The sequence below is a fragment of the Trachinotus anak genome, unplaced genomic scaffold, assembly GCF_046630095.1.
Source record: "Trachinotus anak isolate AG129_WGS33_773 ecotype Australia unplaced genomic scaffold, CSIRO_AGI_Tana_v1 ptg000024l, whole genome shotgun sequence".
NCBI lineage: Eukaryota > Metazoa > Chordata > Actinopteri > Carangiformes > Carangidae > Trachinotus > Trachinotus anak.
The window spans coordinates 17106101-17133516 of record NW_027273875.1 but is presented as its reverse complement, the minus strand read 5'-3'; the positions used below and the strand labels follow the sequence as shown (position 1 = coordinate 17133516).

Below are 27416 nucleotides of genomic sequence, written 5' to 3'. Positions count from 1 at the left end.
GTGTTAATTGTGGTGTGTTCATGTGTTGTGCACAAAAGACAAACGTTAAAGTCTCTATGTAGAAGTTCTGTTCATTCACTCCCATCATCACAATACAGTTAGAAGTTCTGTACAATACACAATGTAGAAAATAACATTAGTACATAACATGTAGCAGTTCATTCATTTGATGCTGTAAGTGCAAACACAATAGTCCTCAACTGAAGGAGACATTCATGCAGCTATCCTGACAGCTGGTTTATGTATGTGATTAACTGATCCATCATGTCTGAACTAAAGTCTTTTACTGTGATTTGAAAGGTATCTGCGCTGAAAACTGAAGGACCACTGCCAACAGAAGGAGGACCTCATGTATGGAGCACAGTATTTGTTTCCATTCATCTGGCTGTGAAGAAAGGAGGCTGCATGGACAACATCCTTAGTTCTCAAATGGATGGTGATGATGATGCTAGAAAACCACTTACAGTTCAGGTGCCTCTGATGGAAAGACAGACCAGTTCTGTAGAAGTTTAATATTCTTTGTCCTTGGTGTTACTCTAGTCTTACTCTAGTCACCACTTTCACAAATGAAAGTATTTCCCAATTTGACATTTAAAGGATCTTCACTGGACAACAGCTGGCACTGTCAAACCAGAAGTGCAACCAGGAGCAGAATGTGACTCCTGTAACAGATGTGTGCTGCTGTTACCACTTCAGAAATATTAGCCTTACAAAATCTTTGGTGTGTACTGCAGATTTGACAGTGAGATTTTAAAAGTCAAGTTAAGTAAGCAGTAAAGAAATTGATGTTTTATGTCCTTTTATGGTTCTTCTTTTGTATAGTGAAGTACAGCTTATGCACATTAGTTTTACTCATATCTGCTATTACTGTCATTGAAATGTGTTTAATGTGCTTTTCTAATTTGTGATTGTAGTTTTGTTTATGGAATCTTAAATAAACCTACTGTGATTAAAGTGTACTGAGAGCATTTCCTATGAAATACAGAAGTACTGCCTGGGTTTTCAGATTTACCATACACCTTGTGATGACTTTAACAGTACAGTTTGGTGAATGAGTGTTCAGTGTCATTGAAGTTGATAATTCATAGTACATAAAGTACATAAAACACATGGAAAGCACAAACTAAAATATCTGGCTTTTGATCCTTCATTGTCAATGTTCTAGGATTGCCAAAATTTATACCATCAAACACACTTTTAAATATACAACTAAATAAGGTCGAACTTAAAGGTGACCTATTACACTGGCACCCAGTGCTGCCGCTTGGCAGGCTTTTGGATGTTCAGCAAATCAGAAGAATGGCTTTTGAGGAGGCCTCTTATGGCTTGAATTAATCTTCCCTGTTTCAGTCAGTGGCTCAGATGAGAGGCTGAAAACTTTTTTTCCGTCACGCAAGGCTACACTTGTGGAAATCCCAGGACAAAAACATAGAGGTGGAAATGAGCACAAAATGTTCCCTTTAATATAACAGATCTTATGGAACATGAAAATGACTGCAATTGTACATTCAATAAGGTCAAAAATAAAAATTCAGTAATATACACTATAGACCCACGGAGGAGGATTAAAATTACACGGGGAGGTGGGGAGTGATATATTCACAATGTTCCTCTGTAATTTAACTGGCATTTTAATTAGGAAATTATAGAATATGGTCTGTAATAGACATGGATGTCCCACAGGACAATGCCACAAGAAAAGCCACCCGTAGGGGGCATTGGAGGGTTGAAGAACAGGAATACTGCTTGAGGTGAATGTGAGTCAAAAATCATACTCCTTCTCAGAGTCATAACTTCACCTTCAAACCATGACATACAGATATAACACATGTGATATCAATCAATGTAACTTACACTTTTCAAGGAAATTGTTATCTCCAAAGTTCTTGCAAATAAATTACCATAAATCTGCTTAGAAACCATAGGAAAAGGATGTCCTTGACTCACCTTACACCATTCTGAAATCAGCTATGATACTGCACACATTATGTGCATGCACAGACATGTATGGGAACTTACCGCAACTTACAGGAACTTTCTATGGCATCCTTTTCCCATGATTTCTTTTACAGATGGCAAGCAGCGCTGAGCAACCAACTATAAGCATGACCACAAAAACCACCATCTGTGTGCTATTTAGCTGTTTACAACAATGACAAAAATATGGGTCTGATTTTTTTCATGACAGTAGTAGTAGCAAATCTCTTTTTTATTCAGGGCCTGTCCTCTCTTATGATTTTGTGTTACCTGTCTTTCCTGTGCTGAAAGTCTCTCTTCTACATCTGGCTGCTCTCCTTTCTTGCTGAAGAAGTATTAGGATTATTCCTTTGAACTGACACTAAACATATCAAAAGTGCAGTATAGAGGAAACAGCACAATGGATGCAAACAGGCAACATCAGATCCTTTATGTGACAGAACAGTGTTGTGAGATCAGATGTAAGGAGAGATATCACTTCCACTTCAGTGTCTTTCTAAATTATGTCTATTTTTTGCTTTAACTGGTCAAGCACTGCTTTAGAACATGCCTGAAAATCAGTATATTTTTAGTTTTTCTTCAGTATCAAAGTAATTTAGTGATAGTTGTCTGTACATCCATAGTACACTGCCAACAGAAAATGATCAAAGCTAAATTGGCATACTTCTAATGGCAAATATGGGCTAAAAAAAAGCCATAAACCATTTGATGGGGCCTTGCTCTCCTTTTTTCTGACATCACACTGACTCCCAAATAGTCCTACACCGGCAAGTACTTTACCACACCATACTAATACTGGGTAGTTCCTCCCTTTCTTCTCAAACAGTCTTAGTTAATTGTGGCATCCACAAGATGTTGGACATTTCTTTGAGACTCTACTCCATGTTGACATGACTGCATCACATCATTTCTGCAGATTTGTCAGCTCCACATTCATGCTGCCAATCTCCTGTTCTACCACATCCAAAAGGTTTTACTATACTGCTACTACTGCTATACTACTGGATTATGGTCTGGAGGGGGAGGGGAGGTCACTGAAGTTCCCCGAACTCTCTGTTCGGGAAAAAGAGACAACTTGCTTTGTGACATTAATATGTGACATGAGCATTGTTATTTAAACCATGACTGACTGGGAGCCAAGTGTGCCAGAAAAATATTCCCCACACCATCATTAAGGTGGACTGTTGACAGAGGGCATGGATCATGGATTCAAACTCTGACCCTTCCATCTGCTGCCTCAGCAGGAATCCAGATCCATCGGACCGGGCTACATTTTTCCAGTCTTAAACTGTCCAGTGTTGGTGAGTTTGTGTCCACAGCAGTCTCAGGTTTCTGTTCTTGGTGACATAAAGTGGAACCTGACGTGGTTTTCTGCTGTTGTAGTCCATCCACCTCAGGGTTGGATGGGTTGTTCATTCTGATGCTTTTCTGCTCACCACTGTTGTAAAGAGTGGTTATCAGAGTTGCTGTAATCTTTCTGTAAGCTACACCCAGTATAGTCATTCTCCTCTGATCACCAATCTCCATCCACAGAGCTGCTGCCCATTGTTTTTTTGGCAACATTTACTGTTGTGTGAGAAAATCGAGGAGACAGTGTCAGAAACACTCAAACCAGCTAATCTGACACCAACAATCATGCCACAGTCAGAGTCACTGAGATTATATTTTATCCTATTCTGATGTTTGATGTGAACATTAACTGAAGCTCCTGACCTGCATCTACATAGGTTCATGCATTGCATTGCTGCCATGATTGGGTGATTGGATAATTGCATAAATAAGCAGGTGTACAGATGTTCTGATAAAGTGCTTGCTGGTGAGTGTATATGTTGGTGTTAGCAATATTCATCAGATCAGAAAAATCTCTATCCTACGCACTTCACAGAAAAACAGTAATCAATTGCAGCTGTAATTAATACGGGAGTGGGGGGTGAATAGAATAGAATGGAATGCCTTTATTCTCATTGCACGAGCATTGCAATGAAATTAAAAGTGCTTCAACTGAAACAGTGCGATCAAAACAGGCAGTCACACAACACAAAAGCCAATACCAGTACCAATACCAATAAAAATCCATAAACACACATATCAATAAAACCAATGAATACCAATAAATAATAAATGAGTTTCAGCACTGAAAGCTGTGTATAAAAGTAGAGTTAAAAGTGATAGTTAAGACTGGCATTTTTATTTGCATTCACAGATCTGATGGTCCAAGGAAAGAAGCAGTTTTTCAGTCTGCTTGTTCTGCTTTTTAAGGTCCTGTACCACCTCCCAGAAGGCAGGAGAGCAAATAGATCATGTCCTGGGTGTGTACTGTCCATTATTATGCTTCTGGCCTTATTTAGACATTGCAAGCTGGAGATGTCCTCAAGAGAAGGCAGGGGACAGCCGGTGATTTTCTCTGCTGTCTTTATAACCTTCTGAAGGGCTTTTCCAGTCTGTAGCTGAGCAGCCAGCGTACCACACTATGATGCAGTATGCTATTAATAATAATGGATAATAAAAATAATTATCCACATACTCAAAATTGGAATCCCTGGCCAGTGCAGGTAATGCTAAAATCAACCCAACCTCCCCTAGAGACATAGGTTCAATTCAAAGCTTAAGCTTGATAATCACCGTTACATTTTGTATCCAGTGTTTTTCCTGTAAGGACATCTTCATTTTCAAGTTAATTATGAGTGTGTGTGTGTGTGTATGTGTGTGTGTGTGTGTGTGTGCGTGCATCTCTTGCAGGGTATCCACAGAGCTTCATTAGAGGAAGCAGCCACGGGGGTTTGTTCAGGGGTTCATTGAAAGGAACTTCTGGAGTGGCCTCCGCTACATTTTGGTTAACATTACAACAAACATATGACAAAAAATTTCTGGTACTTTGAACCTGGCTCTCTCATAGCTGTGATCATTCTGACTATGGGTCATGTCAACATCAGTTCTTGCAGCATGACCCTCCTAAAGATTTCCAAATAGACGTTATTAAAATCTAATTAAATATTTGCAATATTTGAACAATCACTCATGATCATCCTCATAGTCCACCAGGTCACCAGTTATTTCACTTAGTTTTCCTGACTTACAGTTTTACAGACTTACGCTAAAAACTTAAACATATCTGAGAATGTTCTCCCAGAAGGAACAACAGCATCAGTTGTTTCAGCAAATTACCCAAATTGCTCTCTAGCGGCCATAGGAGACATTGGAGACTGTTATTTGTTTCCTGTCTCCAAATGACGATCAAGGTTTCTCTTTTAACCCTTTAAAAACGAGTGTGTCGTCGATGACACATTTGCGCAGGCACACTTTGGATTACCATAACTCTGTCATGGTTTGAGCAATCGGAAAAATTCCAACGGTTTCTGAAAGCTAAGACCTTGCGCTTTATAGGCATATAGGTGTCATTACAGTAATTTCACTCCTGCCTCTACCGAAAGACCAGGAAAGTGCCCTTTCGTTACCAGCGAATACAGAGACAGCAGAGTGGAGAAATACAGCAAATTTTTGATTGAAACTGCCAGATATTGAAAGTTCCAAGTATTCTGGAAAAATGGACAAAAGCACTTACTCACAGGACATTTCCTGACCTTTTTATAGTCAAAATAAGCAAAAAAATCCAGGCGGACATTTTGAGGCTCAGGTTAGGAGCTCAGGATTAAATCATGGCAATGAAGGTCACCTAACCTTAACAAAGTAGAAATTTTAAAATGAACCACAAACATTAACCATAGTGTTGTCACATCATAAAACAATGGTACAGACAGATGGTCATACTGAAGAATACATCTATATGTTGTTTTAGAGGGAATGGATAAACAACATTTTCTCATTAGACAAATCTTTTGTTGTTTATTACTGTTACTCTCAGCCATGTGATAAACCTCACACATAAACAAAGTGGTGTATCAGTTAGCTTATACAGGGTATATACAGAAATCCTGAAGTTAAATTGAATACCTTTTAATACATTTTTTAATACCTGCTCAATATTTTTTAAAACCAACACAACATTGCAACTGTTTTAATTGGCAACTTTTCTAACTTTTACACTGATTTTGAGATTTATAAAACTACACACTCTGGGCCAATACAACAGAATTTAAATAGGGAACATGGGTCAACAGAATAGATTTGGAGACTCAGTGATTTTGAACACATCTTGCATTTTTTTAACTTCTTGAATAAAAAAATAATCGATTATATAAAATGTTCAATAAAGGGGTAAAAGTTCCAACAAACTGGCATTCACTACATGAACTGGTTATGCCATTACAACCAGTGAATGGACTTGAACCTGTTTAATACCAGTGTCTAGACACCACAGAACCTCTGCACACAGTGTTGGTGGGGCGCTTGTAGTCACCTGGGGATCTGCCGTTGATGTAGCGTAACGTTACAAACGTTGGTTTGGATGGTGGCACTGGTTTGCGGTGATGTAACGGTAGCAGCAGCACAGAAAGTAGAGATTGATAACTGCTCTCCGCGTATTCCAGATTTATGGCTAGTGCTTAGCATATGTGGAGAGCGTTAACCCCCATCCAGCTGATATTGATGTTTTTTTTACAAACCGAACAGTAAGTCTGCTGGTTATTCCCTACCGGTCTTTAAATGCCGGGTCCTCTAGCCAGTTGTCTGAGAATTTGCATTTGCCCATGACGACGATATGTTTGGTTGTCCGAGTGTTTAACCCTTTAAAACCGAATGTGTCGTCGGCGACACATTTGCGCAGGCACACTTCGGATTACCATAACACTGTAACGGTTTGAGCGATCGGAAAAATTCCAATGGTTTCTGAAAGCTAAGACCTTGCGCTTTATAGGCATATAGATGTCATTATGGTAATTTCACTCCCGCTCCTACCATGAAACCGGGAAAGTGCCCCGAATACAGAGACAGCAGAGTGGAGAAATACAGCACATTACTGATGGAAAATGTCAGCAAAACGGCCTTCCCGCGCAACAAAACCTCCGTGGACGGTCACAGATGGGTTTGAGGATGAAGGAGCAACCGAAGGAGCAACCTCCGGCGAAGAAAGGTAACGTTAGACGAGTTGAATTACCAAGTTGAATTTCTGAATGAATGAAGCTCTCTCTAACTTTTCTCTATCTAGTTTTTACTTTCTTTACGTTATTGTATGTGTAAATCGACGCTTGTATTGCGTGGTGACTTTTTTAGTCACGGGGATGAATAAAGTTCTATCTATCTATCTATCTATCAGAGGTCATATTCAGGGCCGTAGAGGGAGAAGCCGTGGGGATGCTGGAGGCTCCGGTGATGGTGTTAGGGACCGTAGCCACTCACCGCGTCATCAAAGGTGGAAGACCCTCGGCCACCGAGGTTCAACCCCAAATGCACCCCAGGTGTCCAACCCCCTCTCAATATGGGCCACACAAAGTCTGACAGAGCCAGCATGGGGAGACGGTGCTGCAAGCTCCGTAAAAGGAGCACTCCCTGGAAGTGTCAGGAATGTGATGTGCGCCTGTGTCCCGCTTTGTGTTGTCCCTTCATTTAAACTCTTATTGCAGTGTTAGACCATGCAGTAAATTGAAAATAACTGCCAGATATTGAAAGTTCCAAGTATTCTGGAGACATGGACAAAAGCACTTACTCACAGGACATTTTCTGACCTTTTTATGGTCAAAATAAACAAAGGACTCTGGGCGGCCATTTTGAGGCTCAGGTGTCAAAGGGTTAAGATAGGCCTAAGCAAATAAACCTGAGGAGTTTGAAAAGCCAGCCAGAATCCAGTTCAGCACACAAAATGTTTGACATCCAACGACCACAGAATGTAACGTTAGTATCATAGATATCGCCTAACTAGAATGAATGAGCCTTATCCAACATTTAATTAATCTTACGCAAACTTTAGCATATAAACTTTAAAAAAAAATCTAAAATTTAATACCTCATAAAATGGCATTTAATACATTTTAATACCTTTTAATGGCCTTAATTTTTGCAAATTTTATTTACTACCTTTTAATACTTTTTAAAACCCTGCGGACACCCTGTTGCCTGCATTTCTTACTAAATCCACTTGATTTCATTGCTCAACATTTGCATTAAAAATGCAGCAACACTATACTATACTATACAATACTATACTATATAAATAAATTAAACTTGTACTTACTAATGATTGACCACAACCCATAACTATAATCAGAAAATGATATGAATAGCAGGAGATATTTTATTTTATTTTATTTATAATCTTGGTCAGAATATATATACATAGAATATATAATAAAAAATATCTACACTAATTGATCCAATTGCTGGCGATTCCAATTCACAACTATTATGCAGGTTCATCAGCTTTTATTGATATAATATATTAGTTTAACTGGCACCTTTGTATAAGAGAAGACATGACCCTGTATAAATCACATCAAAATTAAAAAGGACAAACCATCACACTCAGTGTATTTAAAGAGGCAATATTAATGTAAAAGGTTTAAGTGTGTTTAATAAACATCCCCACACTGATGTACTGACAGGTGCAGATGCTCACATATTGCAGCTATGTTTTGAGTGGTTGTTCCAGAGTTTTGTTAGTGGTACATTTGGAGAGCTGTTGTGCTTTTTGTCAGCTGCTTAACAAGAAAAATTCTCTTCTAATTATATAAATTCATTGCTCTTTATGTTGTTGTTGTTTGTTTCTGGCTGAACCATTATTAAAATACATACAGTACAGATAAAGTACTACTGTGTCTCTACTGCCGCTTTGAAAGACAGTGGGACAAGCCTGACACTAACCTCCACATCAGAGCCACATCAGAACCCCCCCCCCCTCCCCTACCAAAGGAACATCTCTCTCTATCCTGGAGAGAGATGTCAACAGGCTTTTTAAGAAGCAGAAACCCCGCAAAGCAGCCAGTCCTGACTCTGTCTCTCCATCATCCCTGAAGCACTGTGCTGATCAGCTGTCTCCAGTGTTCACGGACATCTTCAACACCTCACTGGAGACCTGCCACGTGCCAGCCTGCTTCAAATCCTCCACCATCATCCCTGTCCCCAAAAAACCAAGGCCCACAGGTCTAAATGACTATAGACCCATTGCCCTGACCTCTGTGGTCATGAAATCATTTGAGCGCCTTGTCCTGTCCCATCTCAAATCCATCACTGACCCACTCCTGGACCCCCTGCAGTTCGCCTACAGAGCCAACAGGTCTGTAGATGACGCCGTCAACATGGCTCTCCACTTCATCCTCCAGCACCTGGACCCCTCAGGGACCTATGCCAGGATCCTGTTTGTGGACTTCAGCTCTGCCTTCAACACCATCATCCCGGCTCTGCTGCAGGACAAGCTCTCCCAGCTGAGCGTGCCTGACTCCACCTGCAGGTGGATCACCGACTTCCTGTCTGACAGGAGGCAGTGAAGCTAGGAAAGCATGTGTCGGACTCCCAGACCATCAGCACTGGATCCCCACAAGGCTGCGTTCTTTCTCCTCTGCTCTTCTCCCTGTACACCAACACCTGCACCTCCAGCCATCAGTCTGTCAAGCTTCTGAAGTTTGCAGACGACACCACTCTCATTGGACTCATCTCTGATGGCGATGAGTCTGCCTACAGGTGGGAGACTGACCGTCTGGTGACCTGGTGCAGGCAGAACAACCTAGAGCTAAACGCTCTGAAGACAGTGGAAATGATAGTGGACTTCAGGAAGAGCCCAGCCCCACCCACCCCCATCTCCCTGTGTGACTCCCCCGTGGCTACCGTGGAGCATTTTCGCTTCTTGGGAACCACCATCACACAGGATCTCAAATGGGAGCTAAACATCAGCTCCCTCATCAAAAAAGCTCAGCAGAGGATGTATTTCCTGAGGCAATTGAAGAAGTTCAACCTGCCAAGGACTATGATGGTGAACTTCTACACCTCCATCATTGAGTCCATCCTCACCTCCTCCATCACCATCTGGTACGCTGCTGCCACGGAGAGGGACAATAACAAACTGCAGCGTATCATCCACTCTGCTGAGAAGGTGATTGGCTGCAATCTTCCGTCCCTCCAGGACCTGTACACCTCAAGGACTCTGAGGCGTGCAGGGAAGATTGTAGCTGACTCCTCCCACCCTGGACACAAACTCTTTGTGACACTCCCCTCTGGCAGGAGGCTGCGGCCCTTCAGGACCAAAACCTCTCACCACAAAAATAGCTTCTTCCCATCTGCTATTAGCCTTATCAACAAGGCTAGAGAGCCCCACTGTTGCTGATCAATTGCACCAATCACCCGAAAAAATTCCTTGTATGTGAAAACATACTTGGCAATAAAACTGATTCTGATTCTGATTCTGATTCTGATTAAAGGGCTGAACCTGACTGACAATAGGCTGAATGCTCATATGATGCAATGATGTCAGCTATTTACAACTCAATTACATTGACCATATGCAGTTCAGCCATATACAAGGTTTTGATCCAGTCTTTTTTTTTTTTTTTATTGGCTGTTTTGGGTTGAGTTTTATTTTGTGGTTTATTAGTGCGGAGAGTTTTAAAGACACTCACTGAAGTCATGAGTCACTAGTGTTGAAGTCTTAGTCAAGTTGCAAGTCTGTTAAGATTTTATCGAGTGAAATCTAAAGTCATCAGACTCATGAATCAGATTCATGAGTCCAAGTCATGTCACTTAAGTGCACACCTCTGCTTATTTCTGTGTAAATAATGACTGCACCATCAGTGGTTAAGTGGTCATGTGAGATGGGCAGCATACTTTCACTGTTTTGATATCTTCAACTGTTTTTGATTTGTGACAGTTGAAGTTTTATGCTTTTTCAGACAATTTTTCAGTTTATAATGGGTGTGTATTGTGCGAAATGTTCAAAGCTAGAGTGGGTGACCAAAAAAAAAAAATCTGATTATGGGTCCTCATGGCCTCACCTTTCACTTCACAAACACAATTTCTGGACCATCAGGTAGAGAAATTTGACTTCTTTCAAGCAATATGTCTACCAAAGCACAGAGACTTACAGAATTTGAACAGTGAGCCTCTGAGTGATGAGAGTACCATCCAACTGCCCCATTAACTGCAATACAAATTAAGAACAAGATTTTCAGAGAAAAAAGAAATGGCCTTTTTTGTAACTTGCTCCAGCATACACATTTTTGACTATAGCAACTATAGAAAATTTTGACTTTCGTGTCTGTCTGTGCACTGTCAGTGTTTCATTATGCATCAAAGTCATTAGAATTAGTTTCTCTGCTTTTTAACTGTATTTTTGCATTTCTAATTGAAATGACAAGAGAACATGTTTAGTTCACCAAGGAAACACAGCCTTTCACATAAAAGGTGTGTAACTCAGAAATGAACTTTTGAAAACTTTCATGCAAGAAAACAATTTGACTGCATGATAAATGCTGCTGTTTGCACCGTTAGAGACTGTAGCACCTGATGCTTTTAATGATGTGTGCTTCTGATGACATTGATACTAGCAACCTATAAAGCTCCATAACATTGGTTTGGCATAAAAATCACCCCAAATCTCTCCCTTCACAGTCGTGAGAATCACTCATCAAGACCCATGTGCTACAAAGGTTACTGGGAGATTTTAAAAATACAAGTGTGATATGATGATGATGATTTTGAAGGAGACGAAGGTCAACTCTGGAGGGCTAGTGTGGTGTAATATTAAGGGCTAATTTACTACGTCTATTTGTTAAAATGTACTATGTCTGCAATGATGATTATTATGCTCATCAAAGTAATGACTGAAGTATGAAGAATAATGTCACAATATATACAATCTGTGTGAAACACTGATTAAGATGTGCACGTGTGTTAAACTTAAGTAAATATATTATTTTTTTAAATGCAGTATGAACAAGTTAGAACATAATGGTATATTCCTGGATGAGAACATGTTTTTTTTTAAAAATGTAATAGAAGAGAATTTGAATATAATGGTGTCTAGTGAGCATGGACTTAACTAAATGAAAATAGATAAGCCTTATGAGCATAATTATATAAGAGTTATGTTAAAAGAGTGTTGAGAAATAATGAGCCAGGTATTATACTGAGAAATGTTTTTTAACTAGAAGAAAATAGACATTGCCTAGGCACAGAAAGCTTTGTGCCCAGGAACAGATGGGCGAGGGGCCAGTTTTGGTATGACGGGACAGTGAGGTAGTAATCCAGTCTCTGGGGAAGAATAGGGAAATGATAGTGAAATATGATAGGGGGTGTGGACAATTTTTGGACTATAAAAGAAGAGGTCATGTACTAGATTTTCAGATCAACTTCTGTTGTTCTCGGGCTTTGTTGTCGACAATAAATATCTGCTGCACTGAACTCTGCCTCGCTGTGATTTTTGAAGACTTTGAAGATTTTTGAACAACTGATAAGACTCAAAACTTAGAATCTAGTCCATGAGTGGAGTGTCCGTCCCACATCACTAGCACAGGGAAAAGCTCAAGAAAAGTGCATAATATAAAAGGACTCAAGGACTGGATCACATACAAGGAATTTTTTCTGGTGATTGGATCAATTGCACCAATCACCAGAAAAAATTCCTTGTATGTGAAAACATACTTGGCAATAAAACTGATTCTGATTCTGATTCTGATTCTGATTCTGATTCTGATATATACAGTACATGTACATGCATGCATACACTGAGTTTATATAACTTTGACCTTTCCAAGTGTCACACTGTAAATTCTAATTAGTTAACCTTACTTAGAAAAAGCATGCAAACTGATTGCCTTAAAAAAACTAAGTAAAGTGCAATAGAAATTGGATGTTTTACTAACAAATGCTTATGTAGTTTAGTATACTTGCACATGAGTTTAGATAATAAAAAAGAAACTGTAAAGAATACTTGATAATTTACTTCAGATGTACTCTTGACTTAGTATAGACTACTCAGAATTACTATTTCAAACAACTAGATCATTTCAAGTGTACTATGCTGTGTGTGTATTCCAGCTAACACATTTATGTAAGTTGGGCTAACTATTGTGACATTCCGTACAACTTAGAATTTCTTAGCTGTATTTACTTGGCTTTATAAATGTTAATAAAATCAGAACTCTAAAATTCTTAAACTACATCTTTCATTCTGCAGTGACAATAACAAGCAGTTTAGAGACCCAACTTGCTATAGAACCAATGGGCCGATAAGTGAAAAAATGGCATCATTCAGTACGTGTAACAATATGAAAGAGCAGTGACACTGGTAATGAATTTCACACATGTATAAATGAGCATACACCATCAGCCTCTACACAGAACTTGCTGATGAACCCATAGGCTGACAATTTGAAATCAATTTAGTTGACATAATAAAAAGCAAATGCATCTGAGATCTATGCCAAATGTCACCACTCTTATATGCTCATTGAAATTCTAGCTCAAAAGGAGATTTTTTTAAGTGTTTGCAGTTTTGGTGGGAGTTTGTTCTGTCCCAAGCCAAGCAACACTCTTTGAATTAAGTTTAGAGTGTTTTTCATGGGTTTAGGGTAGTCCAAGTGTAAAGCATATAACAGCCCAAACAGGAGGCAAAGTGCTTGAGGTAGGTTCTGGAGATCATCCTTTACAATACCTCCCTCGATAATGATGGCAGTAGACAGGGTGTCAAGGTGGAGATGATTTGGAGAGAGAGACATATCTTCATCGATGACAGTCAGCACTCCAACAGATACTTGTGCTCAGGCCTCATCACTGTCAGAAGCCTATATAAAACCAAACAAAAACAACATTACAACAGGGAAATGTTGATAGGCAAGATCAAATGCCACTGTGCTGTGTCATCTGTAAAGCCTACCCTACCTTCCAGCCTTGCCCATTAAGTTTTTACCTGACACGCATTAGCAGGCCTAAAACATTTTTCGACTGCAAACAGTTAAGTTTTCAACCATGCATTGGTATGGCTGCTTCATAACATGGGTGATGCTTCTTGTCTAGCTCATGTAAAGCCAGGAAAATATACCTTTCATCATCTCATATCTAAAATTTTTTTTTGCAGATTGGGGGCATTTCTGCTTTGTTTGATAGTGACAGTGGACAGACAAGAAAAGCAGAGGAGAGAGAGAAGCAATGACATGCAGCAAAGGGCTCCCTCCAAATCAAACCTTGGCTTCTCTGTTTAGGACTCAGCCTTGATTTGTGATACATTTCTACCAGGTGTACTACCAGGCGCCTCAAATACATCTACATTTAAAACACAGATCTTGTTTATGTTTTTTTATCCTGACTAATCATAAATATGCAAGGTCTAGTACTTAAATAACTTAGTTTTGGAGATTACTTTACAGGAGCTGGGCTGGTAGCTTCACCCTCCTGGCATACGCTGAAATGACAGTTAGTATGTAGCCCATGCCTATCTCTGTACTTACAGGACTATAATCAGCATTCATCTTTTTATCTGCCACTCAGTAAGATAAATACAAATACAAAGAAAATTTCCCATCAACTCTATGTGTTTCTTTAACATGCAACTATGAGAGCTTACAAAGCAGCTGTTGTAGAAGTTACTGGGGTCATCACCAAGTAGAACAGGGAGTCCTCAGAATACAAGGGTGCGCATTGCAGTCACATCTGGTTTCTAGAAGCATTTAGTGAAGATATTAAGTTCAATATTATGAAACATTAATTTACAGTATAAACACATTAGAAATCAGATGATGTCATTATGCTGTTTGACAGTGCAGTGAACAGTTATTGATTGGAGACGTGATTACGATACAATCAATAGCTTTAGTTCATGTAACAGCAATGAACTACAACTTTTGTGGTAGTCTATAAATTCCAATACTACTTTAAAATACTGAAAACAATATAGGTAGACATATAAGTCCTATGGGGATTGTAGGATGTATGTAATAAGAAATGTTACATAGTGTATATTTCTTAGGTCAATTCTTAGGTCAACCCAATCCAAAAACAAATAAATAAAACAATGGATTAACCCTTTTGCTACTTTACAACAGCAAAATAAAATTATTCCAGTTGATGCCTTCCTTCAATACTTGAAGATACTGAATAAAAAGAAGGCACTACATGTCCAACTCAAATCCACATCTACCCCAACTGACTGAAAGAGGGCCTGCAACATCGTTAAGAGACAGCCCTTGCCGATGCAAGTCTCTCCTCACTTCCATCAGGAAGACACAGTTCTTCAAGGCCAAATATTCTGTCTTCATTCCATCAGCCAGTAGAATTCACTCTCACCCCCCTCTTCAGCCTATGCCCTATTATCTTCCCCCAGTCACTACTGCTGAAATAAAAACATTCATTGTCAACTCACCATAATAATTGAAGATATAAGAAAACTATGCTAGACTCACCGCTGAATCAATTTGTTGCACAAGCTCAGCCAATGTCTCTCAAACACTTCCTTTCTTGGACTTGAAGATTGTGACCAAGTGTGGTGTGTAGCGGTCTAGGGCATCAAAAAAGTTGTTCTTCGGTTTGCGGTGGCTATCCTGTTGAACTCTGCAAACACTTTCAAATACAAAACATAAAAAACACAAATTTCAAAAACAAATTTCCACCACATATCCTCACTATGCGTATAGACAATGAATTGATTCATAATAAGTGAATATTTAGCAAATTGTGCTGCTAACAGCTGTACATAACAGCACAATTTGAAATATGATTTTACATATTTTTATATACATTTTTTTAATTGACAGGTCTGGGCATGGTCAACACTACACTGGTGACCAGTCCAAGCCAAAAACTAAATGCGCAGTTAATCATAATGGAAAACAAAAAAGCATATGAAAATTTGTGCTTTCTTGTCTCTCTGTAAAAAGAGCTGGCCGCCGCTCTATTTGTCTGTTTTTGCTGGAGGTCTGGCCTCTACAATCCCATCTCCGCAGTGAGAAGGTCTGGTCCATCTTCCATGCAATGACAGTTCCACCAGGGTTCTGTTTTTTCATTTCTTCAACCAGGCGCTTTCTCTGATCCTCTAGGCTATCTTTATTCTGCCCCTCAGGAAGGTCTGGTAAGGAATTTACCTCATACCTTTTTGGTCTTTTGAGGCCTTTTGATGCCAGTTCCGGGGCACCTTGTTTGCCCCCATTTATACCAACCTCTATGCATCCTGCTCTTCTAAGTTTAGTGTGATAATTCCCCATCTTGAATTTCAAGCTATTCATCCAGCCAGAACAGCCATCTGGTGAGCCTGGTTCCCTTAGGCAGGGATGTTTGCTAATGAGCGCTAATGCCACAGAATGGATCCACTCTTCATCTGGACAGGCATCAAACTAGTAACTCGTTTCAGCCAGCTTTTCCAAAACACTATGCTTCAATGCTACATTCAGGTATGTTTGATCTCGTAGATATGCAAGATTAGCCTATCTCAATCTGAACTCCATATCAACTGAGAAATTTGGAATGTCAAAAAACTCATTTTTGCTCATTGCTCTTGTCTTGTTGATGACAATTAGCTGTGTGTGGACAGAATCTCTGTATCATCAGAGGCAATGGGGGCATCAGACAAGCTGGTGGTGGAGGCAGTCACTAGCAATGGAATGAGCTTCACAGTAGCTCTTGTAGCTGGCAAGTCCTCTATGTCATCAAGGTTGCAGAGGGCATTATTGAACTCTGGGTCTTCATACATAACATTGACGTCATACTGCAGGTTGCATTTTTCTTTGATTTTTATCTTCAGTTCTTCAACCGATTCTGGTTTTCTATCTAGTGACACTTTCCGTATGTCCTGTTCATTTACGACAAGTCTTACTTTATAGCTTTCCATGGTCCTAGAAAAGGTGAAAAAAATCACTTTAGTAGCTTCAGTGTCACATACACATTGTCTTTCACTTGGTAGGAGGATAAGGGGAAACCATCATTCACTTCGGACAGCTGGGTGACTGAGAGATCCTCCCCCACTGAAGCACAACTCATAAGCATGTAAATGTTCCATGTACCAAGAGCTCAAAAGCTTGCAGACTAACAGGACTTCTGTGTTGATGACAACAATGTGTGTTATTTGCCTGTACTCTGGGAGACCTGAACAGCTGCCAACTGATATGATCATATCTGCACTGTATTTAACACCATGAACACATGCAGAAGATGCAACCAGCACATTTTCAGGGAAAGATGTGACCATAACTGACTTCACTTTATCAGTTTGCAAAGCAGGTTTGAAGAATGTTGAGGAATCTAAATGGAAGGCCATCATCTTGTGGTTTCTTACAGCCAAGGTTTGTGCTACATTCTTGAAATTACGAGTGTCATGCACAACCTTTTTGAAAAAGCTGTGTTTCCCCTCAAAACGCATTGTCCAATAAAATTATGTTTTGTGAAGTGTGATGACAAGACAAACTCAAGTATATCTTTCAGAAGCATCAGGATCTCCCATGCTTGGTCTGCCTCAGGGATATCATGGCCTATCATCAATGGAAGGAGCCTCAGGAGAGACCAGTTTTCATGGCCATTTCCCCCAGTGGTCCCTTTAGAGATGAAGGTCTTTTGAATTATCTGTGGTTGGTTAGTTTTGTCAGAAAAAGTGGAAAGGAAACTGCCTAATAGCCTTATATTCAAAGAGTCCAAAGTAACATACTTCTTTGTGATCAAGTCCTGAAGACATGGTGACAATTCTGCTGGTATCACACCCTCCAGAAAATCATGCAGAATGTCAGGTGGAAAACCATTCATGACATGAAAGTGTGTGAGGTTTTCATTCAGAGGACACCCCCGTTTAACACCATGATGTCTGGCCATAGAAGTGTCATGTGTAACCTCTTGCACATGTCTATCATGGTTCTGTCTGGTTCTTGGCTGGTGCAGACCTGATCGGATCTCCTTATCCTGTATCTCATCTCGCTTACACATGCAAAACCGACAAAAGTAATCTGCTGCAAAATTCTCCTGAAGTCCTGCCAAAGAGTGAGCCCCCAAGTTGTCTGCCACGACATACAATACAGTGCCTTTAACACAGTCTGCTAGTTGTTCAACATACACTAAATGCTCTCCAAGAGTTGCAAGATCCTGTATGAGAGGATGAAGAACATCTGCATAGCCATGTTCTTTCACAGTGTTAACTTTACACAAAAGTGAAAACTGAATAGAGTGAAGAGCTGACTGATATTTGGAGTCAAGATTTGCTAGTACCCAATATATGGCACACAGTTTGAGTTTTTTCTTGGATGTCCCCAGTGGATTAGCCACTTCAAACTCATCTATATATAGTCCAAGAGCAATCCTAAATTCTTCTACATTCAAAAGAACATTTTCTTTAAAATTAAAGTAATCTCAGAACAAGTGGTATCTGTCTGATGAAATTACATCTGCACGCATTACCTTGTCCAAAATGTCCTTATTGCTTAACAAGGCCTGCAGCATTTTCAGAATGGGGACATATACAACAGGATGTCTAGAAGAAACTCAACTGGCATAACAACTGGAAATTCTTGAAGTATATAAGATGCTCTCCTGCCAGCTGGGATCCCTCTGCATTGGTGAATTTTAGCAGGACATTACTTTGTGAAACTACTCTACAGTGTCACTCACTATGGAGTTATCCACATCCGCACAATGCTCACTGATAATCTTATGGATTGCACTTTGTAGTAATGGCTGCCAAAGTAAATGGATCTGGTTAATCTGCTGAATTATTTCTTGTGCAGCACTTTCAGTTATGTGCAGTATCGTTTGCATTTTCAAAAACAGTGAGGCCAGGTTGCGCTCCAGCTGAATTTCTAAGCCCCGTCTGTCATCTTCAGACTCCTCAAATTCACACTCGATGTCATCCTGCAAAGAAACCTCTTCCTCCACTTCAGACAGCTGATCTGGACATTCAATGCTTGATATTATTCCAGTTTTAAATTGTGTTGTACCACTGGCACTGTGTACTTTACTTTTGTGTGCATTAAATGTTGAATATACATTGCTCTGAAAATGACAGCCTTCATATGGACACATAACTCTTTGTTTAAGTTTTAAATGGCTGCACAAGTGTGTGTGAAAAACTCAGCTTCAGTGCAGGGCTCTATGTATTCAGTAACTGGCAGTGAAACTCAACTTTGGTTTACTTGCTTGCCCAATGTCTGATTGAGAGTGCCACACAGATAAATGAACTTTAAGTGCATTAAAAGACTTGAAAGTGCACAAGCAACTGAAGAATATTTTTATATAATAGCATTGTGTGTGTGAGTATTGCAAGGTTATTAGAAACATGTTGGGGTAGGATGCTTGCTTTTGATAACTATATGTCGGGGAGTTGCTGAAGTCTCAACAGGGAGCAGGGTGTTACAGATAGTGAAGCCAAGGATGTGTGAAGAGGTTGTTCTCCAGATGTGGGGCGGACATGCCACGGATAGACGGCATAGGTAAAAGACGAGGACAGAAGTGTGCAAGGGCACGGTTAACTGATAGATGTGAGATAGCCCTGAGGAGGTGGGAGTGTTGTGTCTGTCTCTGTCTTCTTTTCTCTGTTTCATACAGGAAAAATCAGCTGTTCCCAGGCACGAGTGAAGGAGGTCAAATGGAGTCAGATAACAGCGAAGGAGGCGCCTGGGCGAAGGCCAGTCGCGCAACAGCCAATGAAGAAGAGTTCAACCTACATTCTTTGCTTTCTTTGTGTAACAGTAACTGCATGGTGTTGTTAGGGAAAGATAGTTTGGCCCAGAGCTCTGTAACGATCTCCTTTTCTGAATGCTATTTTGCTGTTAGCTGGGATTTGAACTTTGAATGAGTCTCCTGTTTCCTTCATCAAACCAACACGCGAGTTCAGGTGACGAACTCAACACAATATGGTATTGGTTGTTGGCGAGTGAAGCCTCCATGTTTTAGGCAATAGTGTTTCAACAACTGTCCTCTTTTGTCCGCAGAAAAAATACAAGATCCACTGCATCTGTAAGAAATAATTTTAAGTGGAGATTTTAAATTGGGATAGTCTCCCAAATTAATTCTAATAGAAGTGTAGTATAGTTAGCAGCGTCAAAAAATATTACTGGTTATAACTCATTCCTGAAATATACCCTAAAATATAGGCTACTCGCATCTCACCTTCAGTGTCTTGAGGCCAACGTTGATAAAGCAGTGGTTCAGTGATGAACTGTAACTTCAGCTGCTGCAAGCAGTTCTTCTGAAAAAGACAAAGAATTCTTTAGTTAAAAGGAAGTTCTACTTATAGTGTCGACGTTTGTAGATTTGAGGCATATTGCTCAATATGTGCATGCTTTACAGACATTACAGGAAAATACGTTTTGTTTGATATGTATTTGCATTTCCACAAGTATAAATTTGAATATCTATTTAAGTAAATTGAAATGATTTCTCAATTAATTAAGAAGTTATATTAGGAAATGTGATTTCAAAATACCTTTGACCCCAAATATGACCAAAGCACCACTGTGTTATAAAATCATACAGTGCTAAAGAGCTCACTCAGAGCTCTGACAATATGTATTAGGTTTTCTAAAACACCATCCATTTTGTCAGTCCATTAAATTTGAATCAGGTCACCTTCAAATCAAAAGAAGTTACAACATGCTAAAGGAAACCCATGCTATTTGGCCTTTGTCATGCTGTTGCCATACTTACTGGGTTATTTACACAGATAAAAGAGGCTAGGTAAGACTACCAATGTCCCTGACACTGAAAAAAATTGGGACACAAAGAAAGCCTCCTCTAGATGAATAGGGTGAATTTTTTCCACACATGTAGTCAAATTAACGTTTCATGCAGCCAATAGCACCTCGAATCAATGTAAATTTAAGTATGACAATATGTTGGTATGCTATAGTGGCACTCAGTAACTCACAAGTAGCAAAGGCCCAACTTAATGTAAACACCGTTACGGTTATGACTTTGGCTACTTTTTCTTCACTCTGGCTGTGTGAGGAAAATAAATAGACTTTGTAGACATCCATCACGTAAATAAAGCAACTTCACCACTAGCTATAGTGATGAGCCTCTTACCACCCTTCAACATATTATTCCTGGGAAATAATTTTTAGCTTTACAAACGCTGTTTGAAAACGAGAAAACAAACAGTACGGTCAAATATGTCTCTTGTCCAGCGAATGTTGCTGCAAGCCGTGCATTACAACGAGCCCCTCAGCAAACCTTTTTATATACAGTCTATGCAGCAAACACGTTTAATGTTACCCTTCACTTGTAAATTGGAATAACCAAGTTCTTAATTACTGACCAGCAACCAAGATGCGTTCAATGTATCAACTCTGGGAAAACAAAAAGCGAACTTCAATATCAATTCACTTTCGTTTTGGAACAGTTGAAATAGGTTTTCATGTGATCCACAGATGGTGGTGAGAACTCAATGTCTTTTCCGCCAAGAAATGCCTGAACAAGTTCTGCCAGTAAAATATTGTGCAGTGCCTGTGCTGGCTATCATTGGCAGTAGTCACAAACAGGAATTCACACAAAATTGTTGTTTGTTTGATAACTTACCTTATTGTTCTTCACAAAGAAACAAAAAATGAGACGCCACAAAATGGTAAAAATTCGACCAATGTCTTCTGGTTCCTCAACGTCCTCCTCTGAATTTGGTGCCACTCCACCTGAGCACACACAAGATTGGCCACCACCCCTACTCGCACCAATGCTTAGGGCGTTCTTCTTCTTCTTCCCCTTTCTGGCAGTCTAGGTACAGGTTAGTGCTTTGCTGCCTCTCACTGGTGTTGTATCGTCTTGCTTCCTTTCTTGTTACTTGCTTATTCTAAGTCAACTTTACTCACAAACAATAAGTAATTTGTTTTCTTCAGCCTACAATGAACTGTTACTTCATGAAAGCTTGTAAGAAGTAGATATTGTTAATAACTGAGTAAAGTTAACAAATTATTGTTAGTCAGGATAGCTATTTGAATTTACAGTGCATTAGAGAATGGGACACCGTTCTCTCTCTCTGAATGCTGTGTTGAGCCATCTCACCTGTGGGTGGTGCCTGTGTGTTTATAAATGTAGGGAGGGAATGCATTGGGTGACTCCCATGGCTCTTTCATAATTTCCTCTTAACAGCCACAAATTCCCATCTCCATTCGAGTGTCTCTTAAACAAAGTACTGAGAGAAAAATATTTTGCATCCCTAGAGGAAAAACTCTTAATAACTTTGTTATCTTGAATCTGAGGGATCTACTTCTCCATAAGGTTCACTACACCACCCTCTGCTTTTTTGCATATTCCCAGGATCCTCAGATTTTTTGGCAGCCTTGATTTTCATAATAATCCTGGAACTGCAGTATCAGATCATTTACTGACTTAGTTAAGGCAGCAGTGTGCGTTTCTCCCTAAGCTGTGGTGTTCTCCACTGCCAATATCCTTTTCCATGCTTGGGTTGATACTGTTTAACTTACATCACAGTTGATCGTCAATCAAGCTTGTGTTACTGGCTATCATTACCTCCACTGCTGTGGCTAATTCAGGTGTATCACATGTGCTGTCACCATCTTGGCAGGAGTGAAACTTTTGTCTTTGTCTGTTAGATTCTGAGCCATTTTGCCAATGAAACTACCCCAAAAGTGCTCTGGAGACATTCCCTGGAGTGGGGAACTAAGTTGTTGAAACAGAGAGATGACAGTTAGAAAATAGTAGGCTATGCAGGAGCTCCAGGGAAATGTGGCTACTTGGCTGAAGTCTGTGCGGGCTATATTTCACTCACATATGTGTGACTGCGTTACCATGACAATGGTAAGAAGTGGAAAGAGATAATCAAATCGTCAGTGCTGCTGCTTGATGAGGTGAGACAGCAAGTCAAACACAGATATTGTACAGCATCACAAAAAAACTTCCATAGGATTGTACCAAACAAAACCCTGTATAATGCTGACAATAACCTTTATAAAGAGCCATAAATCAAACCATCAATAATAAAAGAACTTGAAAAACAGGAATGTCTACTTCACATTGACAGCATCCACTCGAATAAAATGCAAACAGTGTTGAGTGGTTTGATGAGAATGATGTAAACAGTGTTGCAATCTGAGGCACCAGATCTCAGGTCAGTACACATCATGTCAATTTTCTCTTGTTTTATGCACAACACAGATGCTTTTTGTTTTTTATCTGTTGTTTAGATATCTGTAACTGTGGTGACAGATCCACTGAGGATTATCACATGATGCTGCAGTTTCCCTCAGCTCTTCTTAGCATTTTAACATATTTAAACATTTTAGCATAGCATCATTGTTTTGATTTTATAGCCCACAGCTCCTGCCTTTTCATACAGCTAAGAGGGTCCCTTCTTAACCCCCATAAAAGCTTTGGCCCCAGGGACTACAAGTCTGAGTCAGAAAAAAAAGAAACCACTATCACTGATCACTAATCTCAAGAAATGTGGATGAGGTGCAATATTCAACTGACCTTTTGTGAACCTTTGGTAAGAATGTGGCCTTTTAAAGGCAGTGGTTGAAGTTTAGTCAGACAGCTTCTAAAAAAAAGCATCCCCTGACTCAAGTGACCTCATCAACCTGCAGTAGGTGAAAGTGCACATCACAGTTCATCCTGCAGTGAGACATAATCAGTGGCAGGAGATGTCAGTAGCTTCTCTCTTGTTCATCCACCTGCTCCAGCTTCCTGTTCCTCACATTGCTGCATCACAAAGGTTTTTCATTTTGTTTGTGACACACAAAGATCACACCAAACCAAAGCACACAACTTCTTCTGTCTTTTTCAAATAGGTATATTGGAGTTGGAGCTATTTTTACCATGCAGGCATATCTGGTATATCAGGCCTGGAATCTCTGAGAGTAATGACATTTCATATGTGATTCTATGCTGTAAGTTTATGTTTTCTATAGCATAAAATATTCTGTATACAGAGAATGTATGGAAAGAAAACAGGATTGCTTAGTTTATGGTGGCACAACCACAAGTTTCTTAATGTGTTGCTAAATAAAGAAAGGTTTTGTTCACATATACTGTAACCATTAATGTCATTGCAATTTTATGACTTACTCTGATAGATAGTGTGAGGAATGTTTTCTTGGCACTTTGAGAGAACAATGGAGGCAATGGAGTCCTCTAAAAACACAACACAGGATGGGACAGGAGTCATTCTTCTTACAAGTACTGGGACTGTGAACCCAAGTTGGTCCCCTTTAATGTGGAAACCTTTTTAACAGCTGCTGATCACTATAATCATTATTTCTGGGTTGGCCAACGATAATTGAAATATGTCTTATCTGCTTATCTGGTCTATATTTTTGTATTTCATATTCAGTTACTGCCCAGTATACTATGTCTCAGTCAAATCAGCTAAATAGCCAAAAACATAATGGATAATATACAGTAACAATCATCACATTATCAGAGGGAAAACCAAATCTGGTAAATATAGATGAGTGAACAACACTGAATAAAAGTTAATGGTATTAAATTATTAATACTCCAAAACAGATTCTTTTACTGATTTTTATTAAAATATCTGGGCATAGCCACTTACACCTGCATTTTTTGTAGTTCCACTTACTTGATTAAAATAGAGGCTTTGCCATCCTAGTATCCTTGAATCCTAGTATTTGAGTGTCACTGATGATGGCTTAAGTTACTCACAAGTGAAAAAACACTTGTGAGTTAACTTAAGTTAACACATTCAAAGTTGATTGCGCTAACTCTGAGGATACAGTATATTGGTCTTGCATTCATCAGGTGGACACAAAGACACTTTCATTTTAATGTTGCTCTGTTTCTGTTTGATGTTTAAATTGGCAACTGCTCGAAAGCACATTGTTCTAAGTCCTTCACAAGGTAGTATGTCAAATATGTTTTCAGCTTGCTCTGCTCCCCTAAACTGGCCAGAAAAGCAATTAATCTGGCCTTTACAAAACAGATATATAACAGGTTATGTATCTAACATCAGTGATTCTACAGCTCACAATTCTCACTACTGGTGTCCCATCATACACATTCAGTGTCAGTTGTCCCCATGAGCAGTCCATGATAGGCACTGCAGACCACAAACTGTCTGACTATTTTACCTACACTGAAGCCTTTCAGTCATTTGAGAACAAATGAAAACCCTTCTAATATGAGCTTCATTTACTTTTCAAGGAATTTTTTTCTCTCTTTATTGAGGTTTACATCTCCATTTCTGCCTCTGAGGAAGGATAGTGTAACAAAACACCACACTGTTCACAGAATGTTTTCTTTTATGTTTTACATTTACAGTTTTTCTTGCTTTGATGCAATTCACACATCAGAAACATTCTCACCATTAATGCAGTTGTAAAAACAGTTCATCATTCTGTTTGTACAATCTGCCATTGTGTCCACAGATATTTCATTACTAAAGACTTTTTCTCATTGTTGTCTCATTTTTCAGTGTCTGACAACTCACAAAAGTTTGTTCATTGGTCATTAAGAATTATAGACCTCTCACTCACCTTGATACTGTCCTGCCTTGCATTACTGTTTTCAATCAAATCACTTTAAACTTTACAAACAGTCAGTGGTAGTATGTAAAATTGAAACATGCTCTCAGGACAGGATCAGTTGAAACAAAGAGAAACAAATATTCTTCATCTTGTATCACAGCTGCATATCATAGCACTACTGTAACTACACAAAACCATACATGGAAGCCCAGGTTTCACCCAGTGTTGACTATGGAGCTGGATTATATACATGTACTTATAGTATATGCATATTTTTTTCTCTGTCTACTCTCCACAGTTCCATGTTTATCATTTGGCTTTCCTCAGTTACAGCAGTTATATTGTGTGAATTTACAAATAATTTCATTGTTGTATCTGAGCATTTTTTAATGTACATTACATCATTTGCAGTTCTCTTTTCTGAAGACAGTAAGGTTTTTTGTTTTTTTTTTTTGAAAATATCAAAACATTTCCCAGTGTCTGTGTGGGTTCCCTCCAGGTACTCCAGCAGATAAGTGGCATAGACAATGGATGGATGGATGGATCAAAACATTTGGTGTCTTAGTCTATGTCTTTAAGGACTAGTGAAAGGGTTTCATTCACTTTGTATGTTTGCATGTTGATTGTTTTAGTGGCTTAGAAAAGCTGTAAACAAGCTACATTTATCCAGTGTTCCAAAAAATGTTTCCATGATCCAGTAGAGTGACTTATTTTGTGTCAGCATGTGCAGAAATGTAATCATTTAGTTACTGCCAGTGGAAAGGCTGTATATTCACAGCCTGACTGAAATGATTGGGGACAGTGGTGTAACGCACTGTATATATGCAGGATCTTTCAGCCAGATTTCAGAGTTTCATTACTGTTTAACATGAATAATCCTCTAAAATGACACATTTGACAAAAAATAAACCAGCAAGCACTACACCCTTGTAAGGTCTTGCACATAGTGCAATCATTCCCGTAACAAGAAATTTAAGTGAGCTGATATGTGTAATTGCATTAAATGATTACTCTATGTCTGAAATATGGTGAATAGTTTTTAAAAATGAAAAGGCAGGTATTTATTATTATTTGTATGGTGTAAGAGAAAAGAAAGCATTTAAAACCAGAAATTAGGAAAATGCCACTGTATTCATAAATATATCAGTGGCTGGAGTACTGAGATAACAGCACTAATAAATTAGTTCTCCATTAGTGTGCTTACAGCTAACTGTAATAGTTACAAATTGAAGTAAAGCTTTTTGTGAGGTGGAAAAAAGTAGACATGCTTCTGCATATTTGTGCACAAATTAATTGCACATTTCTTTGCACTAACTCACACACATGTTGTTAGTAGTGATGTGTGATACCACTGTTTTCCTTGTTGACCTGATACCAAGTAAAACCCAGGATGGTATAGCCAATACCAATACTTTGTACAAAACACACTAACAGGAGAGGAATCGACAGGTTGTATAGGCTTGCTGTTTTATATAGAATACTGTTACTCAAATTTGAATAAAAATGCCAGTGCATTATGAAATAAATGAGTCAATACCTACATTTTGAAATAATCTGTCAGCTGTCAATCAAACTGAGTATGTGAACATCACTGGCTTCTCATAAGCCTACAGGCAGTAAGGTCAGGTTGCATTACTGCTTTTCTGAGAACTGAAGTCCCACATAAAACTGTGTTGACAGTCAGCCATCATCACTGTCAACACTGTAAAATGGCTTACAACGGTGGCCTTGGGAGCAAAAACTTACTGCAACTTAAGAAGAAAAATGTAAACACAGAAAGATCTTCAGAAAACATCTTCATCAATTTGACTACACATGTGCTGCAAATATTCACAATGCAACCAAATACACAAACGTGCCGCAAATATGCACAGCACAGTCAGAGTGTGGCTTAGGATTTGATAGTATAAAGTTACAAATGTGTATGTAGTACATTCCTGTACATAAAATGAAATTTCACCATCTGATGATAGTAGAGTACTGAATATACACTGTACAATGGTAGTGCCCAGGAATACACTAATAAAACATCTCAAAGATGATCAAGGGACATGGGAAACCCCTGAGCTAAATTTCAAGCAAAGGGTCCAAATAGGTCAATTTTTCAATCAATTCAAAGAGGTCACAAAAAGTATTGTGTAATAAAAAAGCATTCAA

General features: G+C 39.2%; 1 long non-coding RNA gene across 1 annotated transcript; it reads right to left on the bottom strand.

The window, feature by feature from the left end:
- Window positions 1–12912: 12912 nt before the first annotated feature.
- On the bottom strand, window positions 12913–21889 carry LOC139608107 (uncharacterized). The gene is made up of 5 exons (XR_011684953.1): window positions 21340–21889; window positions 19933–20011; window positions 15255–15411; window positions 14420–14512; window positions 12913–13640 (listed from the first exon to the last, which is right to left on the bottom strand). It is a non-coding gene; the product is annotated as an uncharacterized lncRNA (long non-coding RNA).
- Between the last annotated feature and the right edge of the window lie 5527 nt (window positions 21890–27416).